The following is a 23,216-nucleotide window of genomic DNA, read 5'->3' as shown; positions in this document are numbered from 1 at the left end:
AAGATGGTTTTAATGCCCCTTGGAAGAGTGGTGGAGGTCGCATTGGAATAAAAAGACAATATCAACACCGCTTGGAAGAGTTGTGGAGGTCGCAGTGGAATAAAAAGACAATATCAATGTCCCGAGGAAGAGACGTGGAGGTCATCGTAGCTTAACAAGATGGTTTTAATGCCCCTAGGCAGAGTGGTGGAGGTCGCAGTGGAATAAAAAGACAATATCAATGCCCCTTGGAAGAGTGGTGGAGGTCACAGTGGAATAAAAAGATGATATCAATGCCCCTTGGAAGAGGGGTGGTGGATACAGTTTAATAAAAACTCAAAATCAATGCCCCGTGGAAGAGACATGGAGGTCATAGTAGGTGAACAAGATGGTTTTAATGCACCTTGGAAGAGTGGTGGAGTTCAAAGTGGTAGAAAAACACAATACTAATGCCCCTTGGAAGAGTGAGAGAGATCGCAGTTGAATAATAGGATAGTATCAATGCCCCGTGGAAGAGACGTGAAGGTCACAGCAGCTTAACAAGATGGTTTTAATGCCCCTTGGAAGAAACATGGAGGTCACAGTAGCTTAACAAGATGGTTTTAATGCCCCTTGGAAGAGTGGTGGAGGTCGCATTGGAATAAAAAGACAATATCAACACCGCTTGGAAGAGTTGTGGAGGTCGCAGTGGAATAAAAAGACAATATCAATGTCCCAAGGAAGAGATGTGGAGGTCATAGTATCTTAACAAGATGGTTTTAATGCCCCTAGGCAGAGTGGTGGAGGTCGCAGTGGAATAAAAAGACAATGTCACTGCCCCTTGGAAGAGTGGTGGAGGTCACAGTGGAATAAAAAGACAATATCAATGACCCCTTGGAAGAGTGGTGGAGGTCGCAGTGGAATAAAAAGATTATATCAATGCCCCTTGGAAGAGGGGTGGTGGATTCAGTTTAATAAAAACTCAATATCAATGCCCCGTGGAAGAGACATGGAGGTCATAGTAGGTGAACAAGATGGTTTTAATGCACCTTGGAAGAGTGGTGGAGTTCAGAGTGGTTTAATAAGACGGTTTTTATGCCCCTTGGAAGAGACGTCGAGCTCACAGTAGCTGAAGAAGACGGTTTTATTGCCCCTTGGATGAGTGGTGGAGGTTACAGTGGAATAAAAAGACAATATCAATTCCCCGTGGAAGAGATATGGAGGTCACAATAGCTTAACAAGACCGTTTTAATGTCCCTTGGAAGAGTGGTGGAGGTCGCAGTGGAATAAAAAGATAATATCAATGTCCCGTGGAAGTGACGTGGAGGTCACAGTAGCTTAATAAGACGGTTTTAATACCACTTGGATGAGTGGTGGAGGTCATAGTGGAATAAAAACACAATATTAATGCTCCTTGGTTGAATAATAGAACAGTATCAATGCCCCGTGGAAGAGACGTGAAGGTCACAGCAGCCTAACAAGATGGTTTTAATGTCCCTTGGAGGAGACGTGGAGGTCACAGTAGCTTAACAAGATGGTTTTAATGCCCCTTGGAAGAGTGATGGAGGTCGCATTGGAATAAAAAGACAATATCAACACCGCTTGGAAGAGTTGTGGAGGTCGCAGTGGAATAAAAAGACAATATCAATGTCTCAAAGAAGAGACGTGGAGGTCATAGTAGCTTAACAATATGGTTTTAATGCCCCTAGGCAGAGTGGTGGAGGTCGCAGTGGAATAAAAAGACAATATTAATGCCCCTTGGAAGAGTGGTGGAGTTCACAGTGGAATAAAAAGACAATATCAATGACCCCTTGGAAGAGTGGTGGAGGTCGCAGTGGAATAAAAAGATGATATCAATGCCCCGTGGAAGAGACGTGAAGGTCACAGCAGCTTAACAAGATGGTTTTAATGCCTCTTGGAAGAGTGGTGGAGGTCACTGTGGAATAAAAAGACTATCAAAGCCCCGTGGAAGAGACGTGGAGGTCACAGTAGCTTAAATAGATGGTTTTAATGCCCTTTGGAATAGCTGTGGAGTTCAGAGTGGTTTAACAAGATGGTTTTTATGCACCTTCGAAGAGACGTGGAGGTCACAGTAGCTTAACAAGATGGTTTTAATGTCCCTTGGATGAGTGGTGGAGGTTATGTGGAATAAAAATACAATATCAATGCCCCTTTGAAGAGACGTCGAGGTCACAGTAGCTTACAAGACGGTTTTAATGTCCCTTGGAAGAGTGGTGGAGGTTACAGTGGAATAAAAAGACAATATCAATGCCCCGTGGAAGAGACATGGAGGTCACAGTAGCTTAACAAGATGGCTTTAATGCCCCTTGGAAAAGTGGTTGAGGTTGCAGTGGAATAAAAAGACAATATTAATCCCCCTTGGAAGAGTGGTGAAGGTCGTAGTGGAAATAAAGGACAGTATCAATGCCTCGTGGGAGAGACGTGGAGGTCACAGTAGCTTAACAAGACGGTTTTAATGCCCGTTGGAAGATACGTGGAGGTCACAGTAGCTTAACAAGATGGTTTTAATGCCCGTTGGAAGAGTGGTGGAGGTCAGAGTGGAATAAAAAGACAATATCAATGAACATTGGAAGAGTGTTGGAGGTCGCAGTGGAATAAAAAGACGATATCAATTCCCCGTTGAATAGACTTAGAGGTAACAGTAGCTTAACAAGATGGTTTTAATGCCCCTTGGAAGAGAGGTGGAGGTCGCAGTGGCATAAACTGACAATATCAATACCCCGTGGAAGAGACGTGGAGGTCACAGTAGCTTAACAAGTCGGTTTTAATGCCCCTTGGAAGAGTGTTGGAGGTAGCTGTGGAATAAAAGGACAGTATCAATGCCCAAAGGAAGAGACGTGGAGGCCACAGTAGCTTAACAAGATGGTTTAATGCCCCTTGGATGATTGGTGGAGGTCACTGTGGAATAAAAAGACAATATCAAAGCTCCGAGTAAGAGACGTGGAGGTCACAGTAGCTTAAATAGATGGTTTTAATGCCCCTTGGAATAGCTGTGGAGATCAGAGTAGTTTAACAAGATGGTTTTTATGCACCTTGGAAGAGAAGTGGAAGTCATAGTAGCTTAACAAGACAGTTTTAATGCCCCTTGGATGAGTGGTGGATGTCGCAGTGGAATAAAAAGACAATGTTAATGCCCCTTGGAAGAGGGGTGGTGGTTACAATGGAATAAAAAGACAATATCAATGCCCCGTGGAAGAGAAGTGGAGGTCATAGTAGCTGAACAAGACAGTTTTAATGCCCATTGGATGAGTGTTGGAGGTCGCAGTGGAATAAAAATACAATATTATTGCCCCTTGAAAGAGTGATGGAGGTCGCAGTGGAATAAAAGGACCATATCAATGCCCCTTGTAAGAGGGTGGAGGTCGCAATGGAATAAAAAGACAATATCAATGTCCCATGTAAGAGATGTGCAGGTCACAGTAGCTTAACAAGATGGTTTTAATGCCCCTTGGAAGAGTGGTTGAGGTCGCAGTGGAATAAAAAGACAATATTAATGCCCCTTGGAAGAGTGATGGAGGTCGCAATGGAATAAAGACAATATCAATGCTCCTTGGAAGAGACGTGGAGGTCACAGTAGCTTTAAAAGATGGTTTTAATGCCCCTAGGCAGAGTGGTGGAGGTCGCAGTGGAATGAAAAAACAATATCAATGCCCCTTGGAAGAGTATTGGAGGTCGCAGTGGAATAAAAAGCAATATCAATGACCCCTTGTAAGAGTGGTGGAGGTCGCAGTGGAACAAAAAGACAATATCAATGTCCCATGTAAGAGATGTGCAGGTCACAGTAGCTTAACAAGATGGTTTTAATGCCCCTTGGAAGAGTGGTGGAGGTCGCAGTGGAATAAAAAGACAATATGAATGCCCCTTGGAAGAGTGATAGAGGTCGCTGTGGAATAAAAAGACAATTTCAAAGCACCGTGGGAAAGACGTGGAGGTCACAGTAGCTTAAATAGACGGTTTGAATGCCCCTTTGAATAGCTGTGGAGCTCAGAGAGGTTTAACAAGATGGTTTTTATGCACCTTGGAAGAGAATTGGAGGTCACAGTAGCTTAACAAGACGGTTTTAATGCCCCTTGGATGAGTGGTGGAGGTTACAGTGGAATAAAAAGACAATATCAATGCCCCTACGAAGAGACATCGAGGTCAAAGTAGCTTATAAGACGGTTTTAATGTCCCTTGGAAGAGTGGTGGAGGTTACAGTGTAATAAAAAGACAATATCAATGCCCCGTGGAAGAGACATGGAGGTCACAGTAGCTTAACAAGACAGTTTTAATGCCCCTTGGATGAGTGGTGGAGGTCGCAGTGGAATAAAAATACAATATCAATGTCCCGTGGAAGAGACGTGGAGGTCACAGTAGCTTGACAAGATGGTTTTAATGACCCTTGGAAGAGTGGTGGAGGTCGCTGTGGAATAAAAAGATAATAACAAAACCCCGTGGAAGAGACATGGAGGTCACAGTAGCTTAAATAAATGGTTTTATTGTTCCTTGGAAGAGATGTGGATTTCATAGTGGCTTAACAAGATGGTTTTAATGCCTCTTGGAAGAGACGTGGAAGTCACAGTAGCTTAACAAGATGGTTTTAATGCCCCTTGGAAGAGTGGTGGAGGTTACAGTGAATATAAAGACATTATCAATGCCCCATGGAAGAGACGTTGACGCAACTGTACCTTACCAAGACGATTTTAATGCCCTTTGGAAGAGTGGTGGAGGTCACAGTGGAATAAAAAGACAATATCAATTCCCATTGGAAGAGTGGTGGAGGTCGCAGTGGAATAAAAGGACAATATTAATGCTCCTTGGAAGAGTGATGGAGGTTGCAGTTGAATAAAAGGACAGTATTAATGCCCCGTGGAAGAGACATGGAGTTAACAGTAGCTTAACAAGACGGTTTTAATGCCCCTTGGATGAGTAGTGGAGGTTTTAGTGGAATAAAAAGAGAAAATCAATGCCCCGTGGAAGAGACGTGGAGGTCACAGTAGTTTAAATAGACGGTTTTAATGCCCCTTGGAATAGCTGTGGATTTCAGATTGGTTTAACAAGATTGTTTTAATGCCCCTTGGAAGAGACATGGAGGTCACAGCAGCGTAACAAGATGGTTTTAATGCCCCTTGGATGAGTGGTGGAGGTTATAGTGGAATAAAAAGACAATATCAATGCCCCTTGGAAGAGACGTCGAGGTCCCAGTAGATTAACAAGGAGGTTTTAATACCCCTTGAAAGAGTGGTGGAGGCTACAGTGGAATAAATAGACAATATCAATGACCCTTGGAAGAGACGTGGAGGTCACAGTAGCTTAACAAGGCAGTTTTAATGCCCCTTGGAAGAGTGGTGGAGGTCTCAGTGGAATAAAAAGACAATATCAATGCCCCTTGGAAAAGTGGTGGAGGTCGCAGTGGAATAAAAAGATAATATCAATGCCCCTTGGAAAAGTGGTGGAGGTCGCAGTGGAATAAAAACACAATATCAATGTCCCGCGCATGAAACGTGGAGGTCACAGTGTAATATACGGACAGTATCAATGCCCTGTGGAAGAGAAGTGGAGGTCACTGTAGCTTAACAAGATGGTTTTAATGCCCCTTGGAAAATTGGTGGAGGTCGCTGTGGAATAAAAAGACATTATCAATGCCCCGAGGAAGAGACGTTGAGGTCACAGTAGCTTAAATAGACGGTTTTAATGCCCCTTGGAATAGCTGTGGAGTTCAGAGTGGTTAAACAAGATGGTTTTAATGCCCCTTGGAAGAGACGTGGAGTTCTCAGCAGCTTAACAATACGGTTTTAATGCCCCTTGGATGAGTGGTGGAGGTCGCAGTGGAATAAAAAGACAATATCAATGCCCCGTGGAAGAGGGTTGGTGGTTACAGTGCAATAAAAAGACAATATCAATGCCCCGTGGAAGACTCGTGGAGGTCACAGTAGCTTAACAAGACGGTTTTAATGCCCCTTGGAATAGCGGTGGTGGTCGCTGTGGAATAAAAAGACAATATTGAAGCTCCGTGGAAGAGACGGGGAGGTCACAGCAGCTTAAATAATTGGTTTTATTGCGGCTTGGAAGAGCTGTGGAGTTCCTATTGGTATAACAAGATGGTTTTAATGCCCCTTGGAAGAGACGTGGAGGTCACAGTAGCTTAACAAGATGGTTTTAATGCCTCTTGGAAGAGTGGTGGAGGTCGCATTGGAATAAAAAGACAATATCAACACTGCTTGGAAGAGTTGTGGAGGTCGCAGTGGAATAAATAGACAATATCAATGTCCCGAGGAAGAGACGTGGAGGTCATAGTAGCTTAACAAGATGGTTTTAATGCCCCTAGGCAGAGTGGTGGAGGTCGCAGTGGAATAAAAAGACAATATCAATGCCCATTGGAAGAGTGGTGGAGGTCACAGTGGCATAAAAAGACAATATCAATGACCCCTTGGAGGAGTGGTGGAGGTCGCAGTCGAATAAAAAGATGATATCAATGCCCCTTGGAAGAGGGGTGGTGGATACAGTGGAATAAAAACTCAATATTAATGCCCCGTGGAAGAGACATGGAGGTCATAGTAGGTAAACAAGATGGTTTTAATGCACCTTGGAAGAGTGGTGGAGTTCAGAGTGGTTTAAAAAGACGGTTTTTATGCCCCTTGGAAGAGACGTCGAGCTCACAGTAGCTGAAGAAGACGGTTTTATTGCCCCTTGGATGAGTGGTGGAGGTTACAGTGGAATAAAAAGACAATATCAATGCCCCGTGGAAGAGACATGGAGGTCACAATAGCTTAACAAGACCGTTTTAATGCCCCTTGGAAGAGTGATAGAGATCGCAGTTGAATAATAGTACAGTATCAATGCCCCGTGGAAGAGACGTGAAGGTCACAGCAGCTTAACAAGATGGTTTTAATGCCTCTTGGAAGAGTGGTGGAGGTCGCTGTGGAATAAAAAGACTATCAAAGCCCCGTGGAAGAGATGTGGAGGTCACAGTAGCTTAAAAAGATGATTTTAATGCCCCTTGGATGAGTGGTGGAGGTTTTGTGGAATAAAAATACAATATCAATGCCCCTTTGAAGAGACGTCGAGGTCACAGTAGCTTACAAGACGGTTTTAATGTCCCTTGGAAGAGTGGTGGAGGTTACAGTGGAATAAAAAGACAATATCAATGCCCCGTGGAAGAGACATGGACGTCACAGTAGCTTAACAAGATGGCTTTAATGCCCCTAGGAAGAGTGGTGGAGGTCGCAGTGGAAGAAAAGGACAGTATCAATGCCACGTGGGAGAGACGTGGAGATCACAGTAGCTTAGCAAGACGGTTTTAATGCCCGTTGGAAGATACGTGGAGGTCACAGTAGCTTAACAAGACGGTTTTAATGCCCGTTGGATGAGTGGTGGAGGTCAGAGTGGAATAAAAAGACAATATCAATGAACATTGGAAGAGTGGTGGAGGTCGCAGTGGAATAAAAAGATGATATCAATTCCCCGTTGAAGAGACGTGGAGGTCACAGTAGCTTAACAAGATGGTTTCAATGCCCCTTGGAAGAGTGGTGGAGGTCGCAGTGGCATAAACTGACAATATCAATACCCCGTGGAAGAGACGTGGACGTCACAATAGCTTAACAAGTCGGTTTTAATGCCCCTTGGAAGAGTGTTGGAGGTAGGTGTGGAATAAAAGGACAGTATCAATGCCCCATGGAAGAGACGTGGAGGTCACAGTAGTTTAAATAGACGGTTTTAATGCCCTTTGAAATAGCTGTGGAGTTCAGAGTGGTTTAACAAGATGGTATTTATGCACCTTGGAAGAGACGTGGAGGTCACAGTAGCTTAACAAGACGGTTTTAATGCCCCTTGGATGAGTGGTGGAGGTTATGTGGAATAAAAATACAATATCAATGCCCCTTTGAAGAGACGTCGAGGTCACAGTAGCTTACAAGACGGTTTTAATGTCCCTTGGAAGAGTGGTGGAGGTTACAGTGGAATAAAAAGACAATATGAATGCCCCGTGGAAGAGACATGGTGGTCACAGTAGCTTAAGAAGATGGCTTTAATGCCCCTTGGAAGAATGGTGGAGGTCGCAGTGGAATAAAAAGACAATATTAATGCCCCTTGGAAGAGTGATGAAGGTCGCAGTGGAAGAAAAGGACAGTATCAATGCCCTGTGGGAGAGAAGTGGAGGTCACAGTAGATTAACAAGATGCTTTTAATGCCCCTTGGAAGAGCTGTGGATTTCAGAGTGGTTTATTAAGATGGTTTTAATGCCCTTGGAAGAGACTTGTAGGTGACAGTAGCTTAACAAGATGGTTTTAATGCGACTTGGAAGAGTGGTGGAGGTCGCAGTGGAATAAAAAAACAATATCAATGCCCCGTGGAAGAGACGTGGAGGTCACAGTATCTTAAAAAGACGATTTTAATGCCCCATGGAAGAGTGTTGGAGGTCGCAGTGGAATAAAAAGACAATATCAATGCCCCGTGGAAGAGACGTGGAGGTCACAGTATCTTAAATTGATGGTTTTAATGCCCCTTGGAAGAACTGTGGAGTTCAGAGTGCATTATCAAGATGGTTTTAATGTGCCTTGGAAGAGAAGTGTAGGTCACCGTAGCTTAACAAGACGGTTTTATTGCCCCTTAGAAGAGTGCTGGAGCTCGCAGTGGAATAAAAAGAAAATATCATTGCCTCTTGGAAGAAACTTGTAGGTCACAGCTGCTTAACAAGATGGTTTTAATTCCCCTTGGAAGAGTGGTGGAGGTCACAGTGGAATTAAAAGACAATATCAATGCCCCGTCGTAGAGACGTGGTTGTCACTGTTGTTATGTTCTGCTACCAGAGCTAAGGAAAGAGAGGAGATCTGTCCCTACGATAGAACTCAGCTTAATCCCTACGATGTAACAGGGGACCTGATCCTGCGATCAGACCTGCTAAAGTCCTAAGCTAGTCTGTACGGAGACCTATAGATGTGGGGAGGGAATCCCTACAAGTACTAAGGACTGGGAGGAATATGGGACACCTCCTAACAGAAATAGTAGCAGACAGACGAACAAACAAAATATATAGAACATAGAGGTCAGTAGACCAAGCAAACTAACAGAGCAAGACACAGAGCACAGGCTAGCTAGAAAGTAGATATACAATGAAGTCCAGCAAAGCCAGAAGGGCGGAGCAGGATTAAATAGGCCAACAAGGTCATGTGACCAGCAAAGGAAAAAAGACCTAAGAGCAAGGTTCTAACAACTGTAGCTCAACAAGACGGTTTTACTGCCCCTTGGAAGAGTGGTGGACGTCGCAGTGGAATAAGAAGACAATATCAATGCCCCTTGGAAGAGTGGTGGAGGTCTCAGTGGAATAAAAAGACAATATAAATGCCCCGTGGAAAAGGCGTGGAGGTCATAGTAGCTGCACAAGATGGTTTTAATGCCCCTTGGAAGAGCTGTGGAGTTCAGAGTGGTTTAACAAGATGGTTTTAATGCCCCTTGGAAGAGACGAGTTCACAGTAGCTTAACAAGACGGTTTTAATGCCCCTTGGAAGAGTGGTGGATGTTACAGTGGAATAAAAAGACAATATCAATGCACCGTGGAAGAGACATGGAGGTCAAAGTAGCTTAACAAGCCGGTTTTAATGCCTCTTGGAAGCGTGGTAGAGGACGCAGTGGAATAAAAAGGCAATATCAGTGCCCCTTGGAAGAGTGTTGGAGGTCGCAGTGGAATAAAAAGACAATATCAATGTCCCTTGGAAGAGACTTGGAGGTAACAGTAGCTTTACAGAATGGTTTTAATGAACCTTGGAAGAGTGATGGAGTTCAGAGTGGTTTAATAAGATGGTTTTAATGCCCCTTGGAAGAGACGTCGAGGTCACAGTAGCTTAACAAGACGGTTTTAATGCCCCTTGGTTGAGTGGTGGAGGTCGCAGTGCAATAAAAAGACAAAATTAATGCTCCTTGGAAGAGTGATAGAGGTCGCAGTGGAATAAAAGGACAGTATCAATGCCCCTTGGAAGAAACGTGGAGTTCACAGAAGCTTAACAAGAGGGATTTAATGCCCCTTGGAAGAGGTGTGGAGTTCAGAATAGTCTAACAAGTCTGTTTTGATGGCCCTTGAATGAGATGTGAAGGTCACTGTAGCTTAACAAGACTGCTTCAATGCCCCTTGGAAGAGGTGTGGAGTGAAAAGTGGTTTAACAAGACGGTTTTCATGCCCCCTGGATGAGAAGTGGAGGTCACAGTAGCTTAACAAGACGGTTTTAATGAACCTTGAAAAAGTGGTGGAGGTTACAGTGGAATAAAAAGACAATATCAATGCCCCATGGTAGAGACTTGGAATTCACATTAGCTTAACAAGACGTTTTTAATGCCCCTTGGAAGAGTGGTGGAGGTCGCAGAGGAATAAAAGACAATATCAATGCCCCTTGGAAGAATAGTGGAGTTCGCAGTGGAATAAAAAGACAATATCAATGACCCGTGGAAGAGACGTGGTGGTCACAGTAGCTTAACAAGACTCTTTTATTTCCCCTTGGAAGAGTGGTGGAGGTCGCAGTGGCATAATAAGACATTATCAATGCCCCGTGGAAGAGATGTGGAGGTCTCAGGAGCTTAACAAGACGGTTTTAATGCCCCTTGGAAGAGCTGTGGAGTGAAGAGTGGTTTAATAAAGCGGTTTTATTGCCCCTTGGAAGAGACGTGGGGGTCACAGTAGTTTAACAAGACTGTTTTAATGCCCTTTGGAAGAGCTGTGGAGTACAGAGTGGTTTAACAAGACGGTTCAAATGCACGTGGAAGAGACGTGGAGGTCAAATTAGCTTAACAAGACAGTTTTAATGCCCCTTGGAAGAGTGGTGGAGGTCGCAGTGGAATAAAAAGACAATATCAATGCCCCTTGGAAGACTGGTGGAGGTCGCAGTGGAATAAAAAGACAATAAAAATGCCCCGTGGAAAAGGAATGGAGGTCATAGTAGCTGCACAAGACGGTTTTAATGCCCCTTGGAAAAGCTGTGGAGTTCAGAGTCGTTTAACAAGACGGGAATAATGCCCCTTGGAAGAGGCGTGAAGGTCACAGTGGCTTAACAAAACGGTTTAATGACCCTTGGAAGATTGGTGGAGGTTACAGTGGAATAAAAAGACAATATCAGTGCCCCGTGGAAGAGACGTGGAGGTCACAGTAGCTAAACAAGACGGTTTTAATGCCCCTTGGAAGAGTGGTGGAGGTCGCAGTGGAATAAAAAGACAATATCAATGCCCCTTGGAAGACTGGTGGAGGTCGCAGTGGAAAAAAAAGGCAACATCAATGTCCCGTGGAAGAGACGTGTTGGTCACAGTAGCTCAACAAGACAGTTTTAATCCCCTTTGGAAGAGTGGTGGAGGTTACAGTGGAATAAAAAGACAATATCAATACCCTTTGCAAGTGATGTGGGGATCACAGTAGCTTAACAAGACGGTTTTAGTGCCCCTTGGAAGAGTGGTGGAGGTCGCAGTGGAATAAAAAGACAATATTAATGCCCCTTGGAAGAGTGATGAAGGTCGCAGTGGAAGAAAAGGACCGTATCAATGCCCCGTGGGAGAGAAGTGGAGGTCACAGTAGCTTAACAAGACGGTTTTAATGCCCATTGAAAGAGTGGTGGAGGTCGGAGTGGAATAAAAAGACAATATCAATGAACATTGGAAGAGTGGTGGAGGTCGCAGTGGAATAAAGAGATGATATAATTTCCCCGTTGAAGATACGTGGAGGTCAAAGTAGCTTAACAAGTCGGTTTTAATGCCCCTTGGAAGAGTGTTGGAGGTAGCTGTGGAATAAAAAGACAATACCAATGCCCCGTGGAAGAGTGGTGGAGGTCGCAGTGGAATATAAAGACAATATCAATGCCCCATGGAAGAGTGGTGGAGGACGCAGTGGAATAAAAAGACAATATCAATGCCCCGGGGAGAAGACGTGAAGGTCACAGTAGCTTTCCAAGACGGTTTTAATGACCCTTTGAAGAGTGGTGGAGGTTGCTGTGATATAAAAAAGACAATATCAATGCCCCGTGGAAGAGACGTGGAGGTCACAGTAGCTTAACAAGACACTTCTAATGCCCCATGGATGAGTGGTGGAGGTCGCAGTGGAATAAAAAGACATTATCAATGCCCCTTGGGAGAGACGTCGAGGTCACAGTAGCTTAACAAGATGGTTTTAATGCCCCTTGGTTGAGTGGTGGAGGTTACAAGGGAATAAAAAGACAATATCAATGCCCCGTGATAGAGACGTGGAGGTCACAGTAGCTTAATAAGATGGTTTTAATGTCCCTTGGAAGAGTGGTGGAGGTCGCAGTGCAATAAAAAGACAATATTAATGCCCCTTGGAAGAAACGTGGAGTTCACAGAAGCTTAACAAGAGGGATTTAATGCCCCTTGGAAGAGGTGTGGAGTTCAGAGTAGTCTAACAAGTCTGTTTTGATGGCCCTTGGATGATATGTGAAGGTCACAGTAGCTTAACAAGACTGCTTCAATGCCCCTTGGAAGAGGTGTGGAGTGCAAAGTGGTTTAACAAGACGGTCTTAATGCCCCCTGGATGAGAAGTGGAGGTCACAGTAGCTTAACAAGACAGTTTTAATGAACCTTGAAAAAGTGGTGGAGGTTACAGTGGAATAAAAAGACAATATCAATGCCCCGTGGTAGAGACTTGGAATTCACATTAGCTAAACAAGACGTTTTTAATGCCCCTTGGAAGAGTGGTGGAGGTCGCAGAGGAATAAAATGACAATATCAATGCCCCTTGGAAGAATAGTGGAGTTCGCAGTGGAATAAAAAGACAATATCAATGACCCGTGGAAGAGACGTGGTGGTCACAATAGCTTAAAAAGACTCTTATTTCCCCTTGTAAGAGTGGTTGAGGTCGCAGTGGCATAATAAGACATTATCAATGCCCCGTGGAAGAGATGTGGAGGTCTCAGGAGCTTAACAAGACGGTTTTAATGCCCCTTGGAAGAGCTGTGGAATGAAGAGTGGTTTAATAAAACGGTTTTATTGCCCCTTGGAAGAGACGTGGGGGTCACAGTAGCTTAACAAGACTGTTTTAATGCCCTTTGGAAGAGCTGTGGAGTACAGAGTGGTTTAACAAGACGGTTCAAATGCACGTGGAAGAGACGTGGAGGTCAAATTAGCTTAACAAGACAGTTTTAATGCCCCTTGGAAGAGTGGTGGAGGTCGCAGTGGAATAAAAAGACAATATCAATGCCACTTGGAAGACTGGTGGAGGTCGCAGTGGAATAAAAAGACAATAAAAATGCCCCGTGGAAAAGGAATGGAGGTCATAGTAGCTGCACAAGACGGTTTTAATGCCCCTTGGAAAAGCTGTGGAGTTCAGAGTGGTTTAACAAGACGGGATTAATGCCCCTTGGAAGAGGCGTGAAGGTCACATTGGCTTAACAAAACGGCTTTAATGACCCTTGGAAGATTGGTGGAGGTTACAGTGGAATAAAAAGACAATATCAGTGCCCCGTGGAAGAGACGTGGAGGTCACAGTAGCTAAACAAGACGGTTTTAATGCCCCTTGGAAGAGTGGTGGAGGTCGCAGTGGAATAAAAAGACAATATCAATGCCCCTTGGAAGACTGGTGGAGGTCGCAGTGGAATAAAAAGGCAACATCAATGTCCCGTGGAAGAGACGTGGTGGTCACAGTAGCTCAAAAAGACAGTTTTAATCCCCTTTAGAAGAGTGGTGGAGGTTACAGTGGAATAAAAAGACAATATCAATGCCCTGTGGAAGTGACGTTGGGATCACAGTAGCTTAACAAGATGGTTTTAGTGCCCCTTGGAAGAGTGGTGGAGGTCGCAGTGGAAAAAATAGACAATATCAATGCTCCGTGGAATATACGTGGAGGTCACAGTAGCTTAACAAGATGGTTTTAATGCCCCTTGGAAGAGTGCTGGAGGTCGCAGTGGAATAAAAAAACAATATCAATTCCCCGTGGTAGAGTGGTGGAGGTCGCATTTGCTTAACAAGACGGTTTTAATGCCCCTTGAAAGAGAGGTGGAGGTCACAGTAGGTTAACAAGACGGTTTTAATGCCCCTTGGAAGAGCTGTGGAGTTCAGAGTGGTTTAACAAGATGGTTTTAATGCCTCGTGGAAGAGATGTGGAGGTCACAGTAGCTTATGAAGCCGGTTTTCATGCCCCTTAGAAGAGTGGTGTAGGTTACAGTGGAATAAAAAGAAAATATCAATGCCCCGTGGAAGAGACGTGGAGGTCACAGTAGCTAAACAAGACGGTTTTAATGCCCCTTGGAAGAGTGGTGGAGGTCGCAGTGGAATAAAAAGACAATATCAATGCCCCTTGGAAGACTGGTGGAGGTCGCAGTGGAAAAAAAAGGCTACATCAATGTCCCGTGGAAGAGACGTGTTGGTCACAGTAGCTCTACAAGACAGTTTTAATCCCCTTTGGAAGAGTGGTGGAGGTTACAGTGGAATAAAAAGACAATATCAATACCCTTTGCAAGTGATGTGGGGATCACAGTAGCTTAACAAGACGGTTTTAGTGCCCCTTGGAAGAGTGGTGGAGGTCGCAGTGGAATAAAAAGACAATATTAATGCCCCTTGGAAGAGTGATGAAGGTTGCAGTGGAAGAAAAGGACCGTATCAATGCCCCGTGGGAGAGAAGTGGAGGTCACAGTAGCTTAACAAGACGGTTTTAATGCCCATTGAAAGAGTGGTGAAGGTCGGAGTGGAATAAAAAGACAATATCAATGAACATTGGAAGAGTGGTGGAGGTCGCAGTGGAATAAAGAGATGATATAATTTCCCCGTTGAAGATACGTGGAGGTCAAAGTAGCTTAACAAGTCGGTTTTAATGCCCCTTGGAAGAGTGTTGGAGGTAGCTGTGGAATAAAAAGACAATACCAATGCCCCGTGGAAGAGTGGTGGAGGTCGCAGTGGAATATAAAGACAATATCAATGCCCCATGGAAGAGTGGTGGAGGACGCAGTGGAATAAAAAGACAATATCAATGCCCCGGGGAGAAGACGTGAAGGTCACAGTAGCTTTACAAGACGGTTTTAATGACCCTTGGAAGAGTGGTGGAGGTTGCTGTGATATAAAAAAGACAATATCAATGCCCCGTGGAAGAGACGTGGAGGTCACAGTAGCTTAACAAGACACTTCTAATGCCCTATGGATGAGTGGTGGAGGTCGCAGTGGAATAAAAAGACATTATCAATGCCCCTTGGGAGAGACGTCGAGGTCACAGTAGCTTAACAAGACGGTTTTAATGCCCCTTGGTTGAGTGGTGGAGGTTACAAGGGAATAAAAAGACAATATCAATGCCCCGTGATAGAGACGTGGAGGTCACAGTAGCTTAATAAGTTGGTTTTAATGCCCCTTGGAAGAGTGGTGGAGGTCGCAGTGCAATAAAAAGACAATATTAATGCCCCTTGGAAGAAACGTGGAGTTCACAGAAGCTTAACAAGAGGGATTTAATGCCCCTTGGAAGAGATGTGGAGTTCAGAGTAGTCTAACAAGTCTGTTTTGATGGCCCTTGGATGATATGTGAAGGTCACAGTAGCTTAACAAGACTGCTTCAATGCCCCTTGGAAGAGGTGTGGAGTGCAAAGTGGTTTAACAAGACGGTCTTAATGCCCCCTGGATGAGAAGTGGAGGTCACAGTAGCTTAACAAGACAGTTTTAATGAACCTTGAAAAAGTGGTGGAGGTCGCAGAGGAATAAAATGACAATATCAATGCCCCTTGGAAGAATAGTGGAGTTCGCAGTGGAATAAAAAGACAATATCAATGACCCGTGGAAGAGACGTGGTGGTCACAATAGCTTAACAAGACTCTTATTTCCCCTTGGAAGAGTGATTGAGGTCGCAGTGGCATAATAAGACATTATCAATGCCCCGTGGAAGAGATGTGGAGGTTTCAGGAGCTTAACAAGATAGTTTTAATGCCCCTTGGAAGAGCTGTGGAATGAAGAGTGGTTTAATAAAACGGTTTTATTGCCCCTTGGAAGAGACGTGGGGGTCACAGTAGCTTAACAAGACTGTTTTAATGCCCTTTGGAAGAGCTGTGGAGTACAGAGTGGTTTAACAAGACGGTTCATATGCACGTGGAAGAGACGTGGAGGTCAAATTAGCTTAACAAGACAGTTTTAATGCCCCTTGGAAGAGTGGTGGAGGTCGCAGTGGAATAAAAAGACAATATCAATGCCACTTGGAAGACTGGTGGAGGTCGCAGTGGAATAAAAAGACAATAAAAATGCCCCGTGGAAAAGGAATGGAGGTCATAGTAGCTGCACAAGACGGTTTTAATGCCCCTTGGAAAAGCTGTGGAGTTCAGAGTGGTTTAAAAAGACGGGATTAATGCCCCTTGGAAGAGGCGTGAAGGTCACATTGGCTTAACAAAACGGCTTTAATGACCCTTGGAAGATTGGTGGAGATTACAGTGGAATAAAAAGACAATATCAGTGCCCCGTGGAAGAGACGTGGAGGTCACAGTAGCTAAACAAGACGGTTTTAATGCCCCTTGGAAGAGTGGTGGAGGTCGCAGTGGAATAAAAAGACAATATCAATGCCCCTTGGAAGACTGGTGGAGGTCGCAGTGGAATAAAAAGGCAACATCAATGTCCCGTGGAAGAGACTTGGTGGTCACAGTAGCTCAAAAAGACAGTTTTAATCCCCTTTGGAAGAGTGGTGGAGGTTACAGTGGAATAAAAAGACAATATCAATGCCCTGTGGAAGTGACGTGGGGATAACAGTAGCTTAACAAGACGGTTTTAGTGCCCCTTGGAAGAGTGGTGGAGGTCGCAGTGGAAAAAATAGACAATATCAATGCTCCGTGGAATATACGTGGAGGTCACAGTAGCTTAACAAGATGGTTTTAATGCCCCTTGGAAGAGTGCTGGAGGTCGCAGTGGAATAAAAAAACAATATCAATGCCCCGTGGTAGAGTGGTGGAGGTCGCAGTTGCTTAACAAGACGGTTTTAATGCCCCTTGAAAGAGAGGTGGAGGTCACAGTAGGTTAACAAGACGGTTTTAATGCCCCTTGGAAGAGCTGTGGAGTTCAGAGTGGTTTAACAAGATGGTTTTAATGCCTCGTGGAAGAGATGTGGAGGTCACAGTAGCTTATGAAGCCGGTTTTCATGCCCCTTAGAAGAGTGGTGTAGGTTACAGTGGAATAAAAAGAAAATATCAATGCCCCTTGGAAGAGTGGTGGAGGTCGCAGTTGCTTAACAAGACGGTTTTCATGCCCCTTAGAAGAGTGGTGGAGGTTGCAGTGGAATAAATAGACTACATCAATGTCCCTTGGAAGAGTGGTGGAGGTCGCAGTGGAATAAAAAGACAATATCAATGCCCCGTGGAAGAGACGTGGAGGTCACAGCAGCTTTACTAGACGGTTTTAATGCCCCTTGGGAGTGTGGTGGAGATCACAATGAAATAAAAAGACGATATCAATTCCCCGTGGAATAGACGTGGAGGTCACAGTTGCTTAAGAAGACGGTTTTAATGCCCCTTGGAAGAGCTGTGGAGTTCAGAGTGGTTTAATAAGACGGGATTAATGCCCCTTGGAAGAGGCGTTAAGGTCACAGTGGCTTAAAAAAACGGTTTTAATGCCCCTTGGAAGATTGGTGGAGGTTACAGTGGAATAAAAATACAATATCAATGCCCCATGGAAGAGGCTTGGAGATTACAGTAGCTTAACAAGACGGTTTTAATGCCCCTTCGAAGAGTGGTGGAGGTCGCAGTGGAATAAAAAGACAATATCAATGCCCCTTGATAGACTGGTGGAGGTCGCAGTGGAATAAAAAGGCAATTTCAATGCCTGGTGGAATAGACGTGGGGGTCACAGTAGCTTGACAAAACGGTTTTAGTGACCCTTGGGAGAGTGGTGGAGGTCGCTTTGGAAAAAACAGACAATATCAATAGCAGGTGGAAGAGACGTGGAGGTCACAGTAGCTTAACAAGTTTGTTTTATTGCCCCTTGGAAGAGTGGTGGAGGTCGCAGTGGAATAAGACATTATCAATCCCCCATGGAAAATACGTGGAGGTCACAGTAGCTTAACAAGACGGTTTTAATGCCCCTTGGAAGAGTGGTGGAGTTCGCAGTGGAATAAAAAGACAATATCAATGACCAGTGGAAGAGACGTGGAGGTCACAGTAGCTTAACAAGATGGTTTTAATGCCCCTTGGAAGAGCTATGGAGTTCAGAGTAGTTTATCAAGATGGTTTTAATGCCCCTTGGAAGAGAAGTGTAGGTCACAGTAGCTTAACAAGACGTTTTTAATGCCCCTTGGAAGAGTGGTGAAGGTTACAGTGGAATAAGAAGAAAATATCAATGCCCCATGGAAGAGACGTGGAGTTCACAGTAGCTTAAAAAGACGGTTTTAATGCCCTTTGGAAGAGTGGTGAAGGTCGCAGTGGAATAAAAAGACAATATCAATGCCCCTTGAAAGAGAAGTGGAGGTCACAGTAGCTTAACTAGACTGTTTTAATGCCCCTTGATAGAGCTGTGGAGTGCAGAGTAGTTTAACAAGACGGTTTTAATTCCCCTTGGATGAGACATGGAGTTCACTGCAGCTTAACAAGACGTTTTTAATGGCCCTTGGAAGAGTGATGGAGGTTGCAGTGGAATAAAAATACAATATCAATGCCCCTTGGAAGAGAGGTGGAGGTCACTGTAGCTTTACAAGACAGTTTTAATGCTCCTTGGAAGAACTTTGGAGTTCATAGTGGTTTAACAAGACGGTTTTAATGCTCCTTGGAAGAGACGTGGAGGTCATAGTAGCTCAACTAGACAGTTTACTGCCCCTTGGAATAGTGGTGCAGGTCACAGTGGATTAAAAAGACAGTATTAATGCCCTTGGAAGAGTGGTGGAGGTCACAGTAGAATAAAAAGACAATATCAATGCCCCGTGAAAGAGACTTGGAGGTAACAGTAGCTTAAAAAGACGGTTTTAATGCCCCTTGGAAGAGCTGTGGAGTTCAGAGTGGTTTAACAAGACGGTTTTAATGTCCTTTCGATGAGATATAGAGGACAAAGTAGCTTAACAAGACGGTTTTAATGCCCCTTGGAAGAGCTTTGCAGTTCACAGTGGTTTAACATTACGGTTTAATTGTCACTTGGAAAAGACGTGAAGGTCACAGTAGCTTGACAAGATGGTTATAATGCCCCTTAGAAGAGTGGTGGAGGTCACAGTGGAATAAAAAGACAATATCAATGCCCCGTGGAAGAGATGTGGAAGTCACAGTAGCTTAACAAGACGTTTTTAATGCCCCTTGGAAGAGTGGTGGAGGTCGCAGTGGAATAAAAAGACAATATCAATGCCACGTGGAAACGAAGTGGAGGTCACAGAAGCTTAAGAAGACGGTTTTAATGCCCTTTGGAAGAGCTATGGATTTCAGAGTGGTTTAACAAGACCGTTTTAATGCCCCTTGGAAGAGATGTGGAGGTCACAATAGCTTAACAAGACAGTTTTAATGCCCCTTGGAAAAGTGGTGGAGGTTACAGTGGGATAAAAAGCTAATATCAATGCCCCGTGGAAGAGACGTGGAGGTCAAATCAACTTCACAAGATGGTTTTAATGCCCCTTGGAAGAGTGGTGGAGGTCTCAGTGGAATAAAAAGACAATATAAATGCCCCTTGGAAGAGTGGTGTTGGTAGCAATGGAATAAAAAGACAATATCAATGCCCCGTGGAAAAGAAGTGGAGGTCAAAGTAGCTTTGCAAGATAGTTTTAATGTTCCTTGGAAGAGTGTTGAAGGTCACAGTGGAATAAAAAGGCAATATCAATGCCCCGTGGAAGAGATGTGGAGATCACAGTAGCTTAACTAGACTGTTTTAATGCCCTTTGATAGAGCTGTTTAGTGCAGAGTGGTTTAACAAGACGGTTTTAATTCCCCTTGGATGAGACATGGAGGTCACAGCATCTTAACAAGACGTTTTTAATGGCCCTTGGAATAAAAATACAATATCAATGCCCCGTGGAAGAGAGGTGGAGGTCACTGTAGCTTTACAAGACAGTTTTAATGCTCCTTGGAAGAGCTTTGGAGTTCATAGTGGTTTAACAAGACGGTTTTAATGCCCCTTGGAAGAGATGTGGAGGTCACAGTAGCTCAACTAGACAGTTTACTGCCCCTTGGAAGAGTGGTGGAGGTCGCAGTAGAATAAAAAGACAATATCAATGCTCCGTGGAAGAGACTTGGAGGTAACAGCAGCTTAACAAGATGGTTTTAATGCCTATTGGAAGAGCTGTGGAGTTCAGAGTGGTTTAACAAGACGGTTTTAATGCCCCTTGGAAGAGACGTGGAGGTCATAGTAGCTCAACTAGACAGTTTACTGCCCCTTGGAAGAGTGGTGCAGGTCACAGTGGATTAAAAAGACAGTATCAATGCCCTTGGAAGAGTAGTGGAGGTCGCAGTAGAATAAAAAGACAATATCAATGCCCCGTGAAAGAGACTTGGAGGTAACAGTAGCATAAAAAGACGGCTTTAATGCCCCTTCGAAGAGCTGTGAAGTTCAGAGTGTTTTAACAAGATGGCTTTAATGCTCCTTGGAAGAAACGTGGAGGTCACAGGAGCTTAACAAGACGGTTTTAATGCCCCGTGGAAGAGTGGTGTAGGTTACAGTGGAATAAAAAGACAATATCAATGCCCCGTTGAAGAGACGTGGAGGTCACCGTAGCTTAACAAGACGGTTTTAGTGCCCCTTGGAAGAGTGCTGGAGGTTACAGCGGTATAAAAAGACAATATCAATGTCCCGAGGAAGAAACGTGGAGGTCACAGTAGCTTAAGAAGATGGTTTTAATGCCCCTTGGAAGATTGGTGGAGGTCGCAGTGGAATAAAAAGACAATGTCAATGTCCCTTGCAAGTGTGGTGGAGGTCTCGGTGGAATAAAAAGACAATATCAATGCTCCGTGGAACAGAAATGGAAATCACAGTATCTTAACAAGACGGTTTTAATGCCCCTTGGAAGAGTGCTGGAGGTCGCAGTGGAATAAAAAGACAATATCAATGCCCCTTGGAAGAGTGGTGGAGATGACAGTGGAATAAAAAGACAATATCAATGCGCCTTGGAAGAGTGATGGAGGTCGTAGTGGAATAAAACGACAATATGAATGCCCCTTCGAAGACACTTGGAGGTCAAAGTAGCTTAACAAGACATTTTTATTGCCCCTGGAAGAGAAGTGGAGGTCGCTGTGGAATAAAAAGACAATATCAATGCCCTGTGGAAGAGACCTGGAGGCCACAGTAGCTTAACAAGATGGTTTAATGTCCCTTGGAAGAGTGGTGGAAGTCACAGTGGAATAAAAAAGCCATATCAATGTGCCGTGGAAGACAATTGGTCACAGTAGCTTAGCAAGACAGTTTTAATGCCCCTTGGAAGTGACGGAGGTCACAGTAGCTTAACAATATGGTTTTAATGCCACTTGGAAGACTGGTGGAGGTCGCAGTGGAATAAAAAGACAATATCAATGCCCATTGGAAGAGCTATGGAGTTCAGAGTGGTTTAACAAGATGGTTTTAATGACCCTTGGAAGAGATGTGGAGGTCACGGTAGCTTAATAAGACGGTTTTAATGCTCCTTCGAAGAGTGGTGGAGGTTAGAGTGGAATAAAAAGACAATATTAATGCCCCGTGGAAGTGACGTGGAGATCACAGTAGCTTAACAAGATGGTTTTAGTGCCCCTTGGAAGAGTGGTTCAGGTCACAGTGGAATAAAAAGACAATATCAATGCCCCTTGGAAGAGTGGTGGAGGTCGCAGTGGAATAAAATTACAATATCAATGCCCCTTGGAAGAGTGGTGTAGGTCACAGTGCAATAAAAAGACAATATCAATGTCCTGTGGACAAGACGTGGAGGTCAGAGTAGCTTAACAAGACAGTTTTTATGCCCCTTGGAATAGTGGTGGAGGTCGCAGTGGAATAAAAAAACAATATCAATGGCCCGTGAAAGAGATGTGGAGGTCACAGTAGCTTAATAAGACGGTCTTAATGCCACTTGGAAGAGTGGTGGAGGTCGCAGTGGAATCAAAAAACAATATCTTTGCCCCTTGGCATAGTGGTGGAGGTCGCAGTGGAATAAAAAGACAATAACAATGCCCCTGGAAGAGACTTGGAGGTCACAGTAGCTTAACAAGATGGTTTTAATGCCCCTTGGAATAGTGGTGGAGGTCGCAGTGGAATAAAAAGACAATATCAATGGCCCATGAAAGAGATGTGGAGGTCACAGTAGCTTAACAAGACGGTCTTAATGACACTTGGAAGAGTGGTGGAGGTCGCAGTGGAATAAAAAAACAATATATATGCCCCTTGGCATAGTGGTGGAGCTCGCAGTAGAATAAAAGGACAATAACAATGCCCCTTGAAGAGACGTGGAGGTCACAGTAGCTTAACAAGACGGTTTTAATGCCCCTTGGTAGAGTGGTGGAGGTCGTAGTGGAATAAAAAGACAATATAAATTTCCCCTGTCGAAGAGACGTGGAGGTCACAGTAGCCTAACAAGATGTTTTATTGCACTTTGGAAGAGTAGTGCAGCTCGCAGTGGAATAAAAAGACAATATTAATGCCCCGTGGAAGAGACTTGGAGATCACAGTAGCTTAACAAGATGGTTTTAATGCCCCTTGGAAAAGCTGTGGAGTTCAGAGTGGTTTAACGAGACGGTTTTCATGACCCTTGGAAGAGACGTGGAGGTCACAGTAGCTTAACAAGACAGTTTTAATGCCCTTTGGAAAAGGGGTGGAGTTTCCCTTGGAATAACAGGACAATATCAATAACCCGTGGAAGAAATGTGAAGGTGGCTTTAAAAGACGGCTTTATTGCCCCGTGGAAGAGTGGTGGAGGTCGCAGTGGAATAAAAGAACAATATCAATGCCCCATGGAAGAGACGAGGAGGCCACAGTAACTTAACAAGATGGTTTAATGCCCCTTGGAAGAGTGGTGGAAGTCACAGTGGAAAAAAAAAACTATATCAATGCCCCGTGGAAGAAGAGACATGGAGGTCACAGTAGCTTAACAAGACGGTTTTAATGCCCCTTAGAAGAAACATGGAGGTCACTGTAGCTTATCCAAACGGTTTTAATGCCCATTGAAAGAGTGGTGGAGGTTGCAGTGGAATAAAAAGACAATATCAATGCCCTTGGAAGAGAGGTGGAGGTCGCAGTGGAATAAAAAGACAATATCAATGCCCCAAAGAAGAGACGTGCAGGTCCCAGAAGCTTAACAAGACAGTTTTAATGCCCCTTGTAAGAGTAGTGGAGGTTGCAGTGACACAAAAAGATAATACCAATGCCCCGCGAAAGAGACATTGAGGTCACAGTAGCTT

This window comes from Phyllobates terribilis, unplaced genomic scaffold (genome assembly GCF_046119375.1).
Source record: "Phyllobates terribilis strain yellow unplaced genomic scaffold, ASM4611937v1 Scaffold_95__1_contigs__length_6072419, whole genome shotgun sequence".
NCBI classification, from domain to species: domain Eukaryota; kingdom Metazoa; phylum Chordata; class Amphibia; order Anura; family Dendrobatidae; genus Phyllobates; species Phyllobates terribilis.
The sequence above is the reverse complement of the archived record's forward strand: the minus strand, read 5'-3'. Positions refer to the sequence as shown.